Genomic DNA, 16,144 nt, shown 5'->3' with positions numbered 1-16,144 from the left:
CCCATGAAGTGATGGGACCAGATGCCATGATCTTTGTTTTCTGAATGTTGAGCTTTAAGCCAACTTTTTCACTCTCCTCTTTCACTCTCATCAAGAGGCTTTTTAATTCCTCTTCACTTTCTGCCATAAGGGTGGTGTCATCTGTATATCTGAGGTTATTGATATTTCTCCTGGCAATCTTGATTCCAGCTTGTGCTTCTTCCAGCTCAGCATTTCTCATGATGTACTCTGCATAGGCCCCTCCTAAAACTCCCTGGGTCAGAATCATATTTCAGAAAGATCCACAGAGGATCCATGTGCATGTCACAGTTTGCAGCATCCTGCCCCAGATAACTGTAGACAATGATCATGCTCTGAACAAGGTGCCTGGGACAGGAAGGATGGAGGTACTGTGGTAGGCCTGTCAAGGCAAGTCTCTGAGGTGGCTGCCCTTGAGAGGCTGTACGGTAGAGCTTTATTCATCTTGACCGCCCGCCACCTTTTCTTCCGCCCACCCCACCCAATCCACGCCACACCTGAGTGCGGGTCACGCACAGTGAGCATCCAGTGAACGTTTTGGGGAGGAACAAGGCAAGGAACATAAGACCCCCAGAAGCTATCTGCCTGTTTCATTAAAAAAAAGAACATAAAGGGCCTTCCCTGGTGGTCCAGTAGGTAAGACTCCATGCTTCTACCGCAGGGCGGCCCCGATCTGATACCTGGTCGGGGAGCTAAGATCCTGCATGCTGTGTAGCACAGCCAAAAAAAAAAAGAAGAACGTGAAAATATAAATATTTCTAGTCTTCAACTAAAATACCCCTGGCCTGTGAAAGAGGAAATGAAATGTAATGTACCTTTTAAAGAGTTCTGACTTCTGTCTTTTCCAAGAGCATTTTTTTCTTCAGAAAATAAATTGCAACTGGAAATTTCTATTAGCTTTTATGAATGTAGATGCAGAGGAATGATCAGATGGTTTTAAATTTAAAAACTGCTGGCTAGATATTCTTTCTTGTTCCCTTATAATAGGCTCTAAACTTTAATGGTGTAAGTTTTTCTCTTTCCCTTTGGTTGATCAATGTAGTTGAGATTTTTCCCATTTATTGGATTGTCATCTTGTGGTCATATAATTATGCTAGAGATATTAAATATGTTTCAGACACAAAATTGTAAATATAATACACAGGAAACATGAGCTTATTTCCATATCATTAAACTACATTTTACCCAGGAGCAAAGTGCATTTTTCATAACTTGCAAAAATTATCTTGCCTTGCAGCAGCACCACATATTTAACATTCTTTTAAAAGCCACTTGATTTGACATTGATATTTGGATTATTTTATTATCTGGGAATAAGGGAACAGCAGAATTGCAAGTATCAATATATAACTGACCAATTAGTAAGATTCTACTACTATTCTAAGTGGCTATTCTGCCAGTTAACATTTATTCTGGGTACAGGTTATAATTTTGGAGAACTGTTCAAATGTAGATTCTCCATGTCATTGCTTAAGCATAGAAAGCATAAATGTTGCTTATGTCTCCAAAAGTAAATTTAATACAGCAGTTGTCCTTATCAGTTACTTTTTTGCAATTAAATTTTCATAACAAAGAATGCTCCTGGTTTTATTCTGGTGGCATTGAGACATTTTGGGTTTATCAGCTTAGTAATTATGCAAATTTTAAAATAATTTATCCTTTCCGGTGTCCACAGCTATGTTCTTGTTGGGCTTTCCTTTTGAACCAATGCTTGAAGAAATGTCAGTATTCTGACATGTATACCTATATACCTTCTCATATAGCAGTCTCAGTATGTACTAGATGCAAGTAAACTCTTTTACAATAAGGATTCCTATTGTTTGAATAGTTCTGTTAATATATGGGTTTAGCCTAAACATGGGTTTTCAGGCTTTATCTAAGGTGATAGTAGTTTCTTTTTAGTGTTAAAATACATCAATGCTATTTCTAAAATTTAGAGGGTGGGAGTAATAAAATAATAAAGTGAATATAACTTCTAATTTAAAAAAGAAAGTTCCCCTGGCAGATTTCCATTAATGTGAGTCCTCTCATGCAAACTTTTCAGCTCACGAATACTGTATTTTACTTTTCTTTTTGTTGCATAGCACTTTAAGGATCAGAAAAGCATTCACTGGGAAGGGTGTATCCACAAATCAGCAAAATATTAGTTCATATTCCAAAGCCACAGAACTGCAAAGTGATTATTGAGAGGAAGATCCATGCTCTTGAAACTCTTCAAGAGTCATGATAAAAAGAATGTGGATTACATTTCATTTAGAATTAGTTGTTAAACTGGGGGAGAAAAGTGGGCAAGGGCAGCTAGAACAGTTTTTAACCAGAATTAAACAAAAAACCAAGACACTAAATTAAATTAAAATTACATTCATAGGGACACCCCCTTTCCTGGGAATTTTTAAACATTTTACCAAAATTATGTTACCCAGATTAGGGACATGACTATTCAGAGATGCTGCTACTGCTAAGTCACTTCAGTCATGTCCAACTCTGTGCGACCCCATAGACGGCAGCCCACCAGGCTCCCCCGTCCCTGGGATTCTCCAGGCAAGAATACTGGAGTGGGTTGCCATTTCCTTCTCCAATGCATGAAAGTGAAAAGTGAAAGTAAAAGTGAAGTCGCTCAGTCGTGTCCTACTCTTTGCGACCCCATGGACTGCAGCCTACCAGGCTCCTCCGCACATGGGATTTTCCAGGCAAGAGTACTGGAGTGGGGTGCCATTGCCTTCTCTGCAGAGATGCTGCTAATGTAAGTGAATTCTTATTCTAAAATAGCCTCCCTGTCAGGGCAGGGGCCACGTCAGAATCATTGTCATCAACACATGTGCTCATCACCCTGCTATGGATGGACGCTTTGCAGACCACTTTTACACTGGGTCCCCTTTTACTGTGCTTCAGAGTCAGCAGCTCCCCAGTGTCCCAGCCATCCACCACTTTTTCCAGGAGAGCAGGTGGAAGAGACCACTTAATGATTAATCAGGTGGAAAAGTTATCTTCATCAAAAATTGAATATAATGTGTAGAAAGCACTTCTTTTCTGTTCAGAGTTCCTGATACCAGCTCTCATAAACCCATCAAACATCCATTTAGCTAACGTTTGCTATTAAAGAGAAAGGAAATTTATTTTTTTTAAGCAGATGATGTCCACTCAGTGCTCTTTCCCCACAAAGAATCTGTTTTATACTTCCTGTACTTTCCATTTTTGTCTTAAGAGATCTTTAGCTTTCATATCACTTATCCATGAGCCCAGCCTAGACCCACAGCAAGATCTGTGCACTTATCTCCATTCAAAGTGTTCCGCCTCTTTCTTCCTTCTGGGTAATGTACTTCACTCACAAATGAATGGCGCTGATTGACAGGTGGGGCAATATAAAGAAAGGTTTTGATCAACTTGTTCTGTGAGAGCATAATTTATGTGGCAGCATTTTTAGTTAATGAAGTGAATGTTATAAAGATCCAGATGAAAATGATTGGTGTTCATGTGCCCATAAATACTTTTTAGAACCCAGTGAAAAATCCCAAGTTCTTTTTCCAATGTTAGGTCCATATTTGGGGTCAGTTAAAGCAAACTAATAAGACAGAGGAGCCTGATGTGCTGTAGTCCATGGGCTCACAAGGAGTCAGACACAACTTACCAACTCAACAACAACAAAACAGTCTCTCAGCTTATGTAACATCAAATGTTAATGTGTTTTATTGACTTCTTTCGGTTAGCACAACTTGATACTTCAAAATATATTCTGATTTATAGCCTTGAAACTACAAAATGTCTCTGGCATCCTAAGATTCAGAAGATAAAGCATTTGAAAATCAAATTGCTAATTCCCAAACAGATATCAAACTATTAGATTGCTTTATTTTTAAAAAAATATTTTGACTTGATTGTGCATTACATTTTTAAGATTTAAAAATAATCCTTCAGTGGAAAAGCCACATAATTATTTTATTTTTGTTCAGTTCTATCTCACATTATCTTAGACAAATCATTACTTTCCTGAAAATACAGTGGATACAGTGACCCTCCAACAATCAATTGGTGTGTCTAGTGTCAATAATACAGCCTCCAGGGGTAATTTCTACTCATTTCCATTTTCCAAATGTCTTCTTATATTGAAAAGCACTCTCAATTTTTAGTTTTTCTCACTGAAGTCTCAGTGCAATGCAGACAGATTGCCTGTTGCAGCATTATTTGCGCTTTTCAGAACCATCTGTCAGCCATTAGTTCTTTGCGTGGAAGTCACACGCCTTCCCTTGCAGTTTTGTAGTAGTATGCTTTCAGTTACAGAAATTAATCCCCTCTGACTTGTGTTACAGCATATCTCCCAGCACTGGGAGCTCTTCAAGCTCAGGGACAGTATATCTATGTTTATTTCTCTGAGGGTCTCTGATTAGTACTTGGCTCAGAGTAAATACACAGGAAAATATTTTGAACTGAATTTCCTACCCAAGAAATCAGTACATTAAATTCAGTCATTCGCGGTTCTAACTGCATCTTCCCCAGTAAGCTCTTTCAATATTACAAGGACACCTGTAAGCATCAAATCAGACACAGGGTCCTGTATCTTTGCCATTAGGCAGCCTGAGAGCAGCTCCAGCTGATCCACCCACTGCATAACTGAAGAATCCCTTCTTTGGGGCTTCAGGGGTCTGACAGTCTCACCTTGTTATTGTGAGGGTTAAATAGAGCTGTGCTTATCAGCTTCTTAGCACTGTGCTTGGTATATAAGGTAGGATCAACAAGTATCAGATATTAATAAGAGAACCTAAGACTACAGCTACCAAAGGCTGGCACTGAGCAGTTGGAGAGACTGACGGGTAGACAGTTGCCCACTTGGGTATGCGTGCGTGTGTGCGAGCTCAGTTGTGTCAACTCTTTGTGACCCCATGGACTGTAGCCCTCCACTTTCCTCTGTCCATGGAATTTTCCAGGCAAGAATACTGGAGTGGGTTGCCCTTTACTTCTCCAGGGGATCTTCCCAACCAAGAGATCAAACCTGCATCTCTTACATCTCTTATATCTCCCACATTAGCCGGCAAATTCTTTACTACTACACCACTTGGGAAGTCCTCTTGTTAGGTATAGCCTTCTTGTTCAAATCGGTTGTACTAAGTTAGTTTCCCAGAGAAATAAATTTAAACTGTGAAAGGTGTGTTTGCTATTTTTTATAATGGATATGTCAAAAATTTTATGCCATCATCAAACAGGTTTATAATCATGCAGAACTGTGATGTTTTTTAACTCTTTTGACCATAATTAGTCTAATTTCACCATATATTTGGTAGATGTTAAACCTGTAAATGATAGATAATTCAAATTCTTAACTTTAGTGCTTTAAAATTAGCCACCATTAAAACCTAATTATTGGTTAAGTGAGTCTATGTTAGCGGACATTGAAAGATCGAAAAACTTGAAGATATTTGTCCAAATTAAAATTGGAATATGTACCTCATATATTTTAAATGAACATGTGTGCCTCTGTAATAATAATTTTATTATCACCAAGCTACAGGATAGAGTTTTAATTATGACCTTTCTATCAGTAGAAGCCATGTATTTGGGATTAAAAACCTATTGCTTTAACTAGTCTAGTTAAAGACTATAGCTTGATACATTCTGGGCTCCAACTTTTATAAAAACCAGAGAATACTTCTAATAACACTTTTCTAATTTCATGGTTCAGTGCACAGTCAGTAAAGATTTAAATAATTCAGAAAGAAAGCCTATTCTCTCTCTTTATTAGAAGTTTGAGTCATGCAAATTCTTTGACATTAAATAGGTTTTTAACCCTTTTAATAACTTTTTATAATGAAATTTATTGGCAGTTGTTTTAAAGAAAGGGTTTTTATATTAGCATGAATAGCATTCAGTAGTTTTATGATTAGAGACCTTGACCTTATGTGACTCAAAGTGTATAAAAGCATAAATGAGCAAGTAATGTTAATATTAACTAAATTAGGTATACCCAGAAATATAGAGACTGTATATAACTACATTCATCCCATTATCTAACATGCTATAAAATTTTGGCGGACAAATATTTGAATCTTTTAATTGTTTTAAAGGAGCTTAAGGTCACTTACCAAGTCAGACACTTTTAAGGAACTGAAAGACATTGTAATTTTCCTAGACCAATTTTACCAAGTCATTAATATTATGCTCAATAGGAGAGGATTTCCAGCCTCTCCTATCTTGGTTTCATGCTATTTTAATGTTTTATAATATATTATTAAAAGGATTATTGGAAGATTTCCATAATAACATACTAATTTTAAAATGTACTTTTTTCAAGTCCCCAATAAGTTGGGAGCATACAAATATTCTGTATAGGAAAACTATCTGGGCCAAGCAGAATACAGGTTTTAATTTTGCCTCTTGAGATGTACTTTTAAGGGAATGTCATGTGTATTTAATGATTTAACAGCCTCTAAATGAACTCAAATATCACTTTTCTGAACTGATATTAGGAAGTCAATATTCCACTTGACATCTCCACTTTTACTAGTGCCCCATTAATATTCCAGTGGAAAGTATGAAATTCAGTTAAATTTTCAGGTCTGAGTATAGTATTAAAAAACCATTTCAGCGGACTTGTGATGCTATAAATACACGGAGCAAGTTCTCATAGAAAAACCACAACTCCCACAGGGCATGTCTTATAACATTTCCCAATTTTCTTATCACCTATTCTTCCAATCCATTCTTTTTGTTTCAATGCACAAAATCCTTTGAAAGAGTTCTGAAAATAAGGCACATTATTCAGTCCCTTCTCTGAGAACATCAAAGCAGAGGAAATGTGAACAGACATTAGCATGTTTGAATACACGTTAATATAAGATTATAGCCCTGTGAACAAAGCACTGCCTACACTTTGTAGTACAGATATGAAAGACAGGATCTGTACAAATAAAGGACTTCACTGACTAATCACAGGTAGACCCTAAGCAGACTCACAGACTCCTAGCACCAGAGGTGGACAAGTGTGTAAGAACTGCTAACTCAACTGTTTGGAGAACCAGAGTCCCCCAAACCCTTTTAGATAAGGCAGAAATTTCAGTCTGTGAGCTTTCATGTCCTGCCTTTAATTAGAATTATGAGAGCTGTCCTTCTCACCTAAGAGCCAAGCTCATCCATTGCACATCTGTGGGTCTGCTTTACTTGTGCTGGGTAGAGGAACCTATTCAAGGCCCCCTGAAGCACAGTGTCAAGCTTGGTAATACTGAAATGTTGATGGTGTAACCATAACAGCAAGCAACAAAGAGTGTTGACATGAAACAATAAAAAATGCAGTGCCTCAATCTGAGTAAAAAAAAACATCTTTCTAACTGTGCAGTTAGAAAGTATCAGTCTATCCCACAAGCTCCCAGACATCATTGTGATCCAAAGGAGAGATTATATGCACAGAGTTGATGGGAAAGAATGGTACACTATGAACTGCAACATATTTTTATGCATTAAAATTTTTTTGAACTTTGTATCTCCCAGTTAGCCTATTAGCACTGATCAGGGACTATTTACTTTCTCACAGCAAACCCCTGTGCTGTGTGACATGAGCTGCCCAGCTTTTCTCAGAGAAAGTCTCTACAGATGCCAGCTTTGGGCTGCCGGAATGCTTGGTCACAACCATGTTAGTGGTTCACCATGAACTAGAACTAGTCAGGGAAAGCAACCCAAGGTTGATAGCAAAAGATAAATAGCAGCCTCTTCCACAAAAAGGAATGCATGGCAGCATCAACCACAGAATAAGTTTACATTTGGCAAAATGTCTTCATGGTTTTTATTTTAGTTAATCCTCAAAATTGCACTTTGAAACAAACATTTAAGGTCAGCACATTTCTCTCATATTGGTCTCTTTAAAACTTAACCTCTATCGAACAAACTACACCTCACACTTTTTATCACATTTCCTGCATTAGTAAGAGCTTGTAGGGAGGGATTTCTGTGTGCTTCTCACTGTTGTTTACCTGGTACCTAGAGCAGTGCCTGGCACAAAGGAAGCACTCAATCAATAATTGTTGTTGAAAAATTGTTATCCACCTATTTTGCAGAGGTGGACAATGAGGGCCAAGTAAAGTAAAAGTAGGATAACTCATTAGAACATAGCTAGTCTGATGTCATGAGCAGGGTTCCTTCCACCGTAACACACTCCCTCCCATCTGGGAAAAGGAAGAGAAAGAAATCAAAGAAAATGGTATAGAATTGCTTTTCCAGTTTATAATAACGAATCCAGATGCATACACTAGTGCAACTCAGGTGTTTCTTTCTGCACCTAGGGGATGTAGAAGTCGAGTCCTGTCGAGGAGGGTCAGTACCTGGCAAGGACACTGAGGACATTTAGAGGTTGAGGGTCCTACCTCCTTCTGTGGCTTTCTGTCTTTGACATTTGATCTTTGGTTCATCCCTGGAAGAACACACAAAAGATTAAGTTAAAATTTTTATTTAAGTGCTCTTTAGCCAGTGTAAATTTTAACCATGATGTTTAAAAACTTTTGATGATGTTTTCCTCTATCATATCAAGCCCCTTGTGTAACAAGGGTCCCGATTCATGGGAGAGGCTGCCATGAGAGAGAGACCCCGTCTGAAGGAAGTAGATGGTCTGGTGCAGTGGGAGCGCCTATGGACATGAGCACTTGGTTTCCAGGGTGGTTCTCATCTTCCCCAAGGATTGTAGTCCTGGAGAGTACTATGTCTATCCTTTTGGCAAATGTCTAATGAATTATGCTTCAGAGTTTTTGCTTTCTTGTAATAATTAGTTTTCTGATGACTATCCTAACTAATGGAAACATCCCCTAGTGGCTCAGACGGTAAGAGATCCACCTGAAGTTCAGGTTGAGGGGCTCCCTAGGTGGCGCTAGTGATAAAGAACCCACTTGCCAATGAAGGACACACAGAGATGCTTGTTCAATCTCTGGATTGGGAATATCCCCTGGAGGAGGGCATGAAAACCTACTCCAGTATTCTTGCCTAAAGAATCCCAAGGAGAGAGGAGTCTGGCGAGCTACAGTCCATAGGGTCACAAATAGTCAGACACGACTTAAGTGACTTAGCATGCACCATCCAAACTAGACTACAGATGTTCCATTCTAGTGCATTGTAAAGAAACATGAATCTATGCATCCATATTGTCTATGGGAAGAAAAGTAGACTCCAAAACAGGGTTTTTTTGGAACATCAAAGTTGAAATCAAGTTATTCTGGTCAAATATTGAGGATAAAAATACATTTTCATAAAAATCCTCAATCTTTTTTTCAAACTGCATTTTTCCTCATTTTAAAAAATTTAACATGTGCTATACATATGTATTTCCTAGATTTCCCCTCTTCTGATGTTAAATATTGGTCTTCAGAGTCAGAAATCTAATAGTCAAAAGTGTTAAAGCTTATTTAAAATACATGTTTTTAACTAATAAGTAGATCACACAAGGAGATCACATAGAAATGATTTAATTTGTTTGGACAACAAATAATTTAGCTCTCTCTTGGAAATGCATTTAGGAAAATAATAAATTTGATTATTAAATTTACCCATGCATTTGTTCGGGTGTATACATTTACATATTAATTGAATCCCTGGCAAAAATATGTAATCAAATTGGAGACTTAAATAATATCAACATTTACATTCTTCTCATAGCCTCTTAGAGTGCATTATTCCTAAGAAAAATGGAAACGCTTAGCCTTCCTGGCCTGATTAATCATGCAGGGCTGGATGGAGTACCAAGAGTAAGGCTCAGAAGCTTTTCTTTGGATGCTGAGAACGGTGTATGTTTGATAGTGTGTATTAAAGGGACCGAGAGTAAGCACTTGTCACAGCCTAAGCCAGAGGGGTCTCCTCATGGTGCTGGGAAAAACACTCCACAGCAAAGGGTGTCAAATGCTGACAGACAGGGGTAAACGGAAGGGCTTCAGAGATTCCTCACGTTCTCTTGTTCCTGCTGCAACTGGCAAACTTCCAAGCCTCGCCTGCAAAGCCCATAGAAAGCAGCAGCTGGTGGAGCCGCATTAGCAAATAAGGCCTCAGGGCTCCCCATGTTCCAGGCTCTGTTCACCAACTGCTGTTCACTCAAACAGCTGGATCAGAGCAGAGAGAGCCAAGACGTCGTTCGAGCTTTATGTGTACAACTGTTTTGATACGGATTGTCTGCTGGAGGCAGTGATAATGATAGCTTTCAAGGCTCGCACGTTGGACTCTGAAGGATGCTGATATTTGAAAGAAGAAAACAGACTCTGAAGGATTGGGAAACACACAATTTTAAATACTGAAACTCGGGCCTTCATTTGTTCTGATGCCATTCAAGTGTGCAATTTTAACACCCTTTAGTTACTAATACAACTAATGTTTTAAGGATTTTTTTTATTAGTTATACACAAAATGTTACTCATTTTTTAAAACAATAATCTGAGCTGAACAACCTGGGTATTATTTCCTTTTCCTTTTCAAAGAGAACCCAAGAAAAATAACATGCAAACGTGTTTAAATCTGTATCAGAGTGGGCCCACAGAGTCCTTCTCCAGCTCTTCCTCAGCCTGGCACTCTTACACTGTAGGTGTGGGCCAGGGGAGAAAAGAATGTTATATTAGCATCAAGCCATGGATGTAATAGGCAGGTCAGGAGGGGAGAACACATGTTATCTGCTTTGGTTTCCTAATTGATTTTAACTGAGCCTTTGCTTTCCATTAATTGGAAAAAGGTTTTGAAGGAATTCATTGAAAATCTCTTCATCATCATAATCCTCCTCCATTACTTTAATTGACATTTTTTAGTTTCTATAATTAAAGAACAATATTAATCCTCAACAAAAACCTGTGGAATTTAAGGAAACAGTTCCAGTTTTCAAAAAAGTGAAATCTATCCTCTAAGTTCAATGGATCAGGTTTCCCCAATGGGGAGATAACTATTAAGAGCCATTCAAGACTGAAATGCCAATGACATGCCGGACTTTCAGTCAAGAAAAAAACAAAGTTCACTGGGCTTGAAATAAACAAAATGAGAAATGCACACACAAGTTAGAAAGCACCTTGAGACATTTGAGTCCTAAGAATTTAGCAAATGAAGTTCCCAAAAGATCAAGGATTTTTCATATTATTTGTGTAAAGCCCAAGTCATCAGTCCTAAATATACCCGAGCATCTATTTGATGAAATTCAAGATATATGTGCTGAGTATCTACTATGTGTCAAGGTCTGTGCTAGATATGAGGGCTACGCTGGTAAATGAAGTAGATTTCTATCCCTGCTTTTTTGAATTTATAATCTATTAGGGTGTATCAGGCAAGATTAGTTCTGCTATGTACAACAGAAAATTCAAGAGGACTGAAAAAGATTGACCTTTACTTCCCTTCCACATTACATACTCCCATGGTAGGTAGACCGTCCGTGGTCTGGTGTCTTCATGATAGTCAGACACTCAGGCTTCTTTCCGTGAGTCCAAAAACATTAGGGTGCTGCCTCTTGGTCCAAGACATTTTCCTGAGCTCTAATCACCACACCCACATTATTTCCAGCAGAAAAAGAACAAAGGAAAGTGAACCCTTCCTTCAAGGAGATTTCTTGGAAGGACCACCCAACACTTTCATTTATATTTCAGTAGCCAAAACATGGTCACATGACCATAAAGCTGCAAATAAAGGAGGCAGTGTCCTCTGTGAGCCAGCTTTTTGGCTCGACAAGCTAAATACCAGAGGCTTGTCCTTCTGGACCAAAGTAAATGAGGATCAGAGGGTACAGCTTGAGATTTCTGCCACAAATGGAAACAGACATTATTCATATTTTCTTTTCATCTTGGGACTAAAGCTAGATGAAGTTCACAGGAAAAAAATAAAGATCATCATACTGGCTAAAGTCAGTTTGTACTTGTAATGTTCATTTCTTCATTTATACACTGACTAGGCAAGTGTTTTTAGAATACTTGAAATGCCTAATTTAACTAAAAGAGATCTCAGGAAGGATTGAAAAATGCTTTTCAGTTCAGTTCAGTTCAGTTCAGTCACTCAGTCGTGTCCGACTCTTTGCAACCCCATGAATTGCAGCATGCCAGGCCTCCCTGTCCATCACCAACTCCCAGAATTCACTCAGACTCACGTCCATCAAGTCAGTGATGCCATCCAGCTATCTCATCCTCTGTCGTCCCCTTCTCCTCCTGCCCCCAATCCCTCCCAGCATCAGAGTCTTTTCCAATGAGTCTACTCTTCATATGAGGTAGCCAAAGTACTGGAGTTTCAGCTTTAGCATCATTCCTTCCAAAGAAATCCCAGGGCTGATCTCCTACAGAGTGTACTGCTTTAGTCATGTACAAATCAAGATTACCTTGTAGAAATACATACACACTTAAGAAATTTAAAAGTATTGCCCACAAAGAAAGTATAAGCAGAATGCTTTAGCAGTTCAGAATAAGGAGGTTCTTGAAGCTTTGTAGATGAGCTGACTTTTGAACTTTAAAATTTATTCAGTGTTTGGATATGTGAATATGATAATGGCATCATGGAATTGTGACAAGAACACAAACATGTAAAATAAGCGTATTTTTACTCTAATCTTTGTTGGTAGAGAGAGCTGAGACCATTTAAGCTCTACCATCCTCAGTAAACTTGTGTAAACAGACGTTTCTGCCTCAAAGGGGAATTATAAGGCCCAACAGGTGAAAAAGTTCTGTGCAAACTGCAAATCACTGAGCAAAGTATTTTTTAACTGTTTTTCAAATTTTCAAACAGCAACTCCTCAGAAAGTGAATGCTGAAAGAGCAGCATAGACAAGGCACATGTTCAAGGGAGAGAGAGAGAGGCAAAGAAAAGCAGTTAGTTGGGTTTAGTTGAATAATTAGGTGTTTGATGGACACATAAGGAATAAAGTTTATTTGGAGTCTTGAATAGCATGCCAAAGAGTTTGGATTCCATTTTGGAGGCAGATATCACTGAGAAGTGTTTGAGTCTGACTCATGGAGATTAATTTTACAGCACTCTTTGGGTGGATGTGAAGATGTTCTTTTTATTAAACGTTAAGTAGCTGTTGCAAGTGAAGAGGTAGTGAAAGCCTGAAATACGTGAATGGTGTGGGGTGAGAGAAGGTCAGATGGGAGGGGTATTTTGGAGCCGACTGAGTGGAACCCACCAGAGTTTGATAGAGAAGGAATTAACCAAAAATTACTAGAACATTTGGAGTAGAGGTGATGAAGAGGATGAAGGTGTCATCAAGAGAAACTAGACACAGAGTACAAAATAGTTTTGAAAAAGAAAACTTTGTTCAGTTTTCCAGCAGGGGTGATGTCCAAGTAGTGATGTCTAGCAGAGTTAGACCCAGAATTGGGGCCAGAATTATACATTTTGATTTAGAAATTCCCCACTAACAAAATCGTGATGCATCTTAGCTGGATGGAAGAAATGTGACTCAGAATGTTAGGGAATCTTTTAGGGGTGGAAAGTTGTAAAAAGAATAGAAGTCAATGGCAGAGCCAAGAGGAGTCAGAATAGCAGTTGAGACTAAGCATGACTTAAGTGAATTATTCACAATACGTGGAAAATACTGGAGAGTAACAGGAAATAATATTTTTCAAGTTGATGTTTCATATTTCCCATTAAGATCTGTAGTCAGTCACTATCTTTCTAGAAGGAAACCAGTAATCAAAACATTTGCTTACATTCATGAGCTGACTAATTATTTTTAGTTTTCAGTAATCAAGCTCCCTCCAGTTTAATTTGCCCCATGTTATATATTAGGCAGTGATGAACACTGAACTGACTCCTATGAAAGCAGGCTGGAATGAAAAAACTCCTCCTAATTCAGAAATGTCACCAGGGGTGTTAAGATCTATTTCTAAGTGCATCTGAGGGCTAAAGAGATGAATGTGCTCTCTAATTTGTGCTTGCCACCCTCCACACAGGAGAAGTGGTCTTTGATTCAGTGTTAAAGCTGCTGTCTGCCTGGCCTAACACCATTGGTTACATGATATTTTGAACTAATGATAAGTCTATTGAAAAAGTGGTATCCTGTTGAGTGCTTCATGGTCCCTACCCAAACTGATTCCTTACTCCCTTTCACCATGCCCACTTCCTTCTACTAAAATTACAAAGGTGAAAATACAGCTTTAGTACTCAGAGATCTACTCACCACACTAATTAGCATGGGAGAATAATAATTTTAAGAAAATATTACAAAATAGTGAAAGAGATAGGTGCTATGAGGTGGAATTTGTAGGCATAAATCTGGAAACTCTGTGTGTAGGTAATTTAGAGATCACTTTCCGCCATGTCATGTGAAAACCACAATGTTGCTGAAAGAGTGAGAAGTGAGCTCCAGATAAGTTGCACACTGTTCAAGCTTGTAACTTGGGATTTCTGTGAATATCAATTAGTTACATACTTTTGGGAAAATAATTTAAAGTATGAATCTGTTAGTAAGCATTTTTAATTTACAGGACTCTACAAAACAGATATGTTTGAATATGCATGTAACAGCTTTGTTTGGTGTAGGGTTGAGAGAGGGAGCTGCCCTATGTATAGAACAGTACCCTTTATGGGCTCCCATTAGTCGGTGGCCACAATGAAACACCAGTCCCGCATGCTAAAAGTCTAAAAAAAAGCACATTATGACCTCAGGACCTTAGAGTACGGGCCTGAAAAGAGACTCAGTGGCACAACTTCAGGATAACCGTGAATGCTAGTATTGATCAGATTATAGAAGTTATATGAACAGTTACACAGGAACAAACACTATTTTAGTAAACATGAGTGGAGGCAACATGAATGGACTCAATAAAAACCATGGATTTGGGTCGACAGTTTGGACAGGTGTGTTTGATTATCTTTAATTAACTATAACTATCCCTTTAGGATACATAAAATATTGGATCAGCTGCTTAATACAGTAGAAAGTATCAAAGACTGGAATTGAGAGATGTAGGTTTTCACTCCAACTCTGTGATTTGGGTAAATCGTTTTTTAAGATCTCCAGGTTTTACTCATTTATTTATATAGTTATTCAACAGATATTCAAAACCCCTCAGTCTCTTCTTTTCACTGAGAACATGTCACTAGGGCCTCTGCAGAGCTAACATATATCATTGAATAGTAATAACTGCTTAATGAGGGGTTTCATAGAAAGGAGAACTGTGAGCTGCTTTTGGAAGGTTAGAGGGACATGGTTTAAATTATGGGGGAAAAAGTTGATTTGAACCAGGAAAGCAATGCCTATAAAAGCATAGGGTCAGCCTAACCCATCTCCTAGGAGAGCCAAAGACTAGGATACCTAGAAGTGAGTCTGAAGATGAAGCAGTAGCAAGAGTTGGAAAGGTCAGAAGGGGAGTATTGACTAATATGATGACTTACGGTGGAGACAGTGAACCTAATACAGAGAACAGGGGCAGACACCTCTTCGGTCACAACTCCTGTTTCAGACAGGTCTAACTGGGTTGGTAAGATGCCTAGAGAACATTGGTAGAAGATGATTTTATTACCAAAAGAAAAAAATCCTATGACTAAGTTACCTATTGCCCTTTTCATTATTTCCATGTCATGGTAACATTTGCAGATGGGTAATTACTAGGCATTCTGACATTGTATGGGGTTTTTTTCTTAATGAAATAGAGAAAGGTAACTTTTATTTTACTTTTTCCATTCCCAAATGTAAATTTAACGTATATCTCTTCATGTTAAAAAAGAACTGCCCTTCTTTTTTCCATTTCTTTTTTCTCTCTGTTACTTTATAAATCTACCTGCATGAACTCCCCAGTACCCTTAAGCAAGAACAAAACTGAGCTGCTTCTGTAAGCCTCACAAAATATTCCCATTATTTTAAGTTTGAAAATGCCACAGAAATATTAAGTGAAATTCACCACACTGCTCTTATACAACACATTTGACCTCTAGATGCGTTAAGAGCTTCATCCTCCAATGCTTTTAATTCTAATTCTTGCAGAGACAAAATTCACTGCTTGAATTATAAGAGTGAGTCTCATTAAGGCTAAAAAGCAGTGACCCAGATAGCATAATGGATTAATATCGTGACCTTGCAACTTTAGAGCTTTACTTTCAAATCTGACTAGGTAGTCAAATCATTTCAATAGTCAATTAATCAATTGGTTAACACCAGCCTGTAAGTGTTCTAAGTCAGAAGTTCATAGATCATGTGGCCAATACTAGCCTA

The 16,144-nt window shown here is 38.2% G+C and overlaps 1 protein-coding gene across 4 annotated transcripts in view; it reads left to right on the top strand.

The window, feature by feature from the left end:
• TOX (thymocyte selection associated high mobility group box) overlaps nucleotides 1–16,144 on the top strand; it is a 312,131-nt gene that overhangs the window by 236,345 nt on the left and 59,642 nt on the right. The window lies entirely within an intron of this gene.

Source organism: Bos indicus x Bos taurus, chromosome 14 (assembly GCF_003369695.1).
Source record: "Bos indicus x Bos taurus breed Angus x Brahman F1 hybrid chromosome 14, Bos_hybrid_MaternalHap_v2.0, whole genome shotgun sequence".
Taxonomy (NCBI): domain Eukaryota; kingdom Metazoa; phylum Chordata; class Mammalia; order Artiodactyla; family Bovidae; genus Bos; species Bos indicus x Bos taurus.
This window is presented reverse-complemented; position numbering and strand designations above follow the sequence as displayed.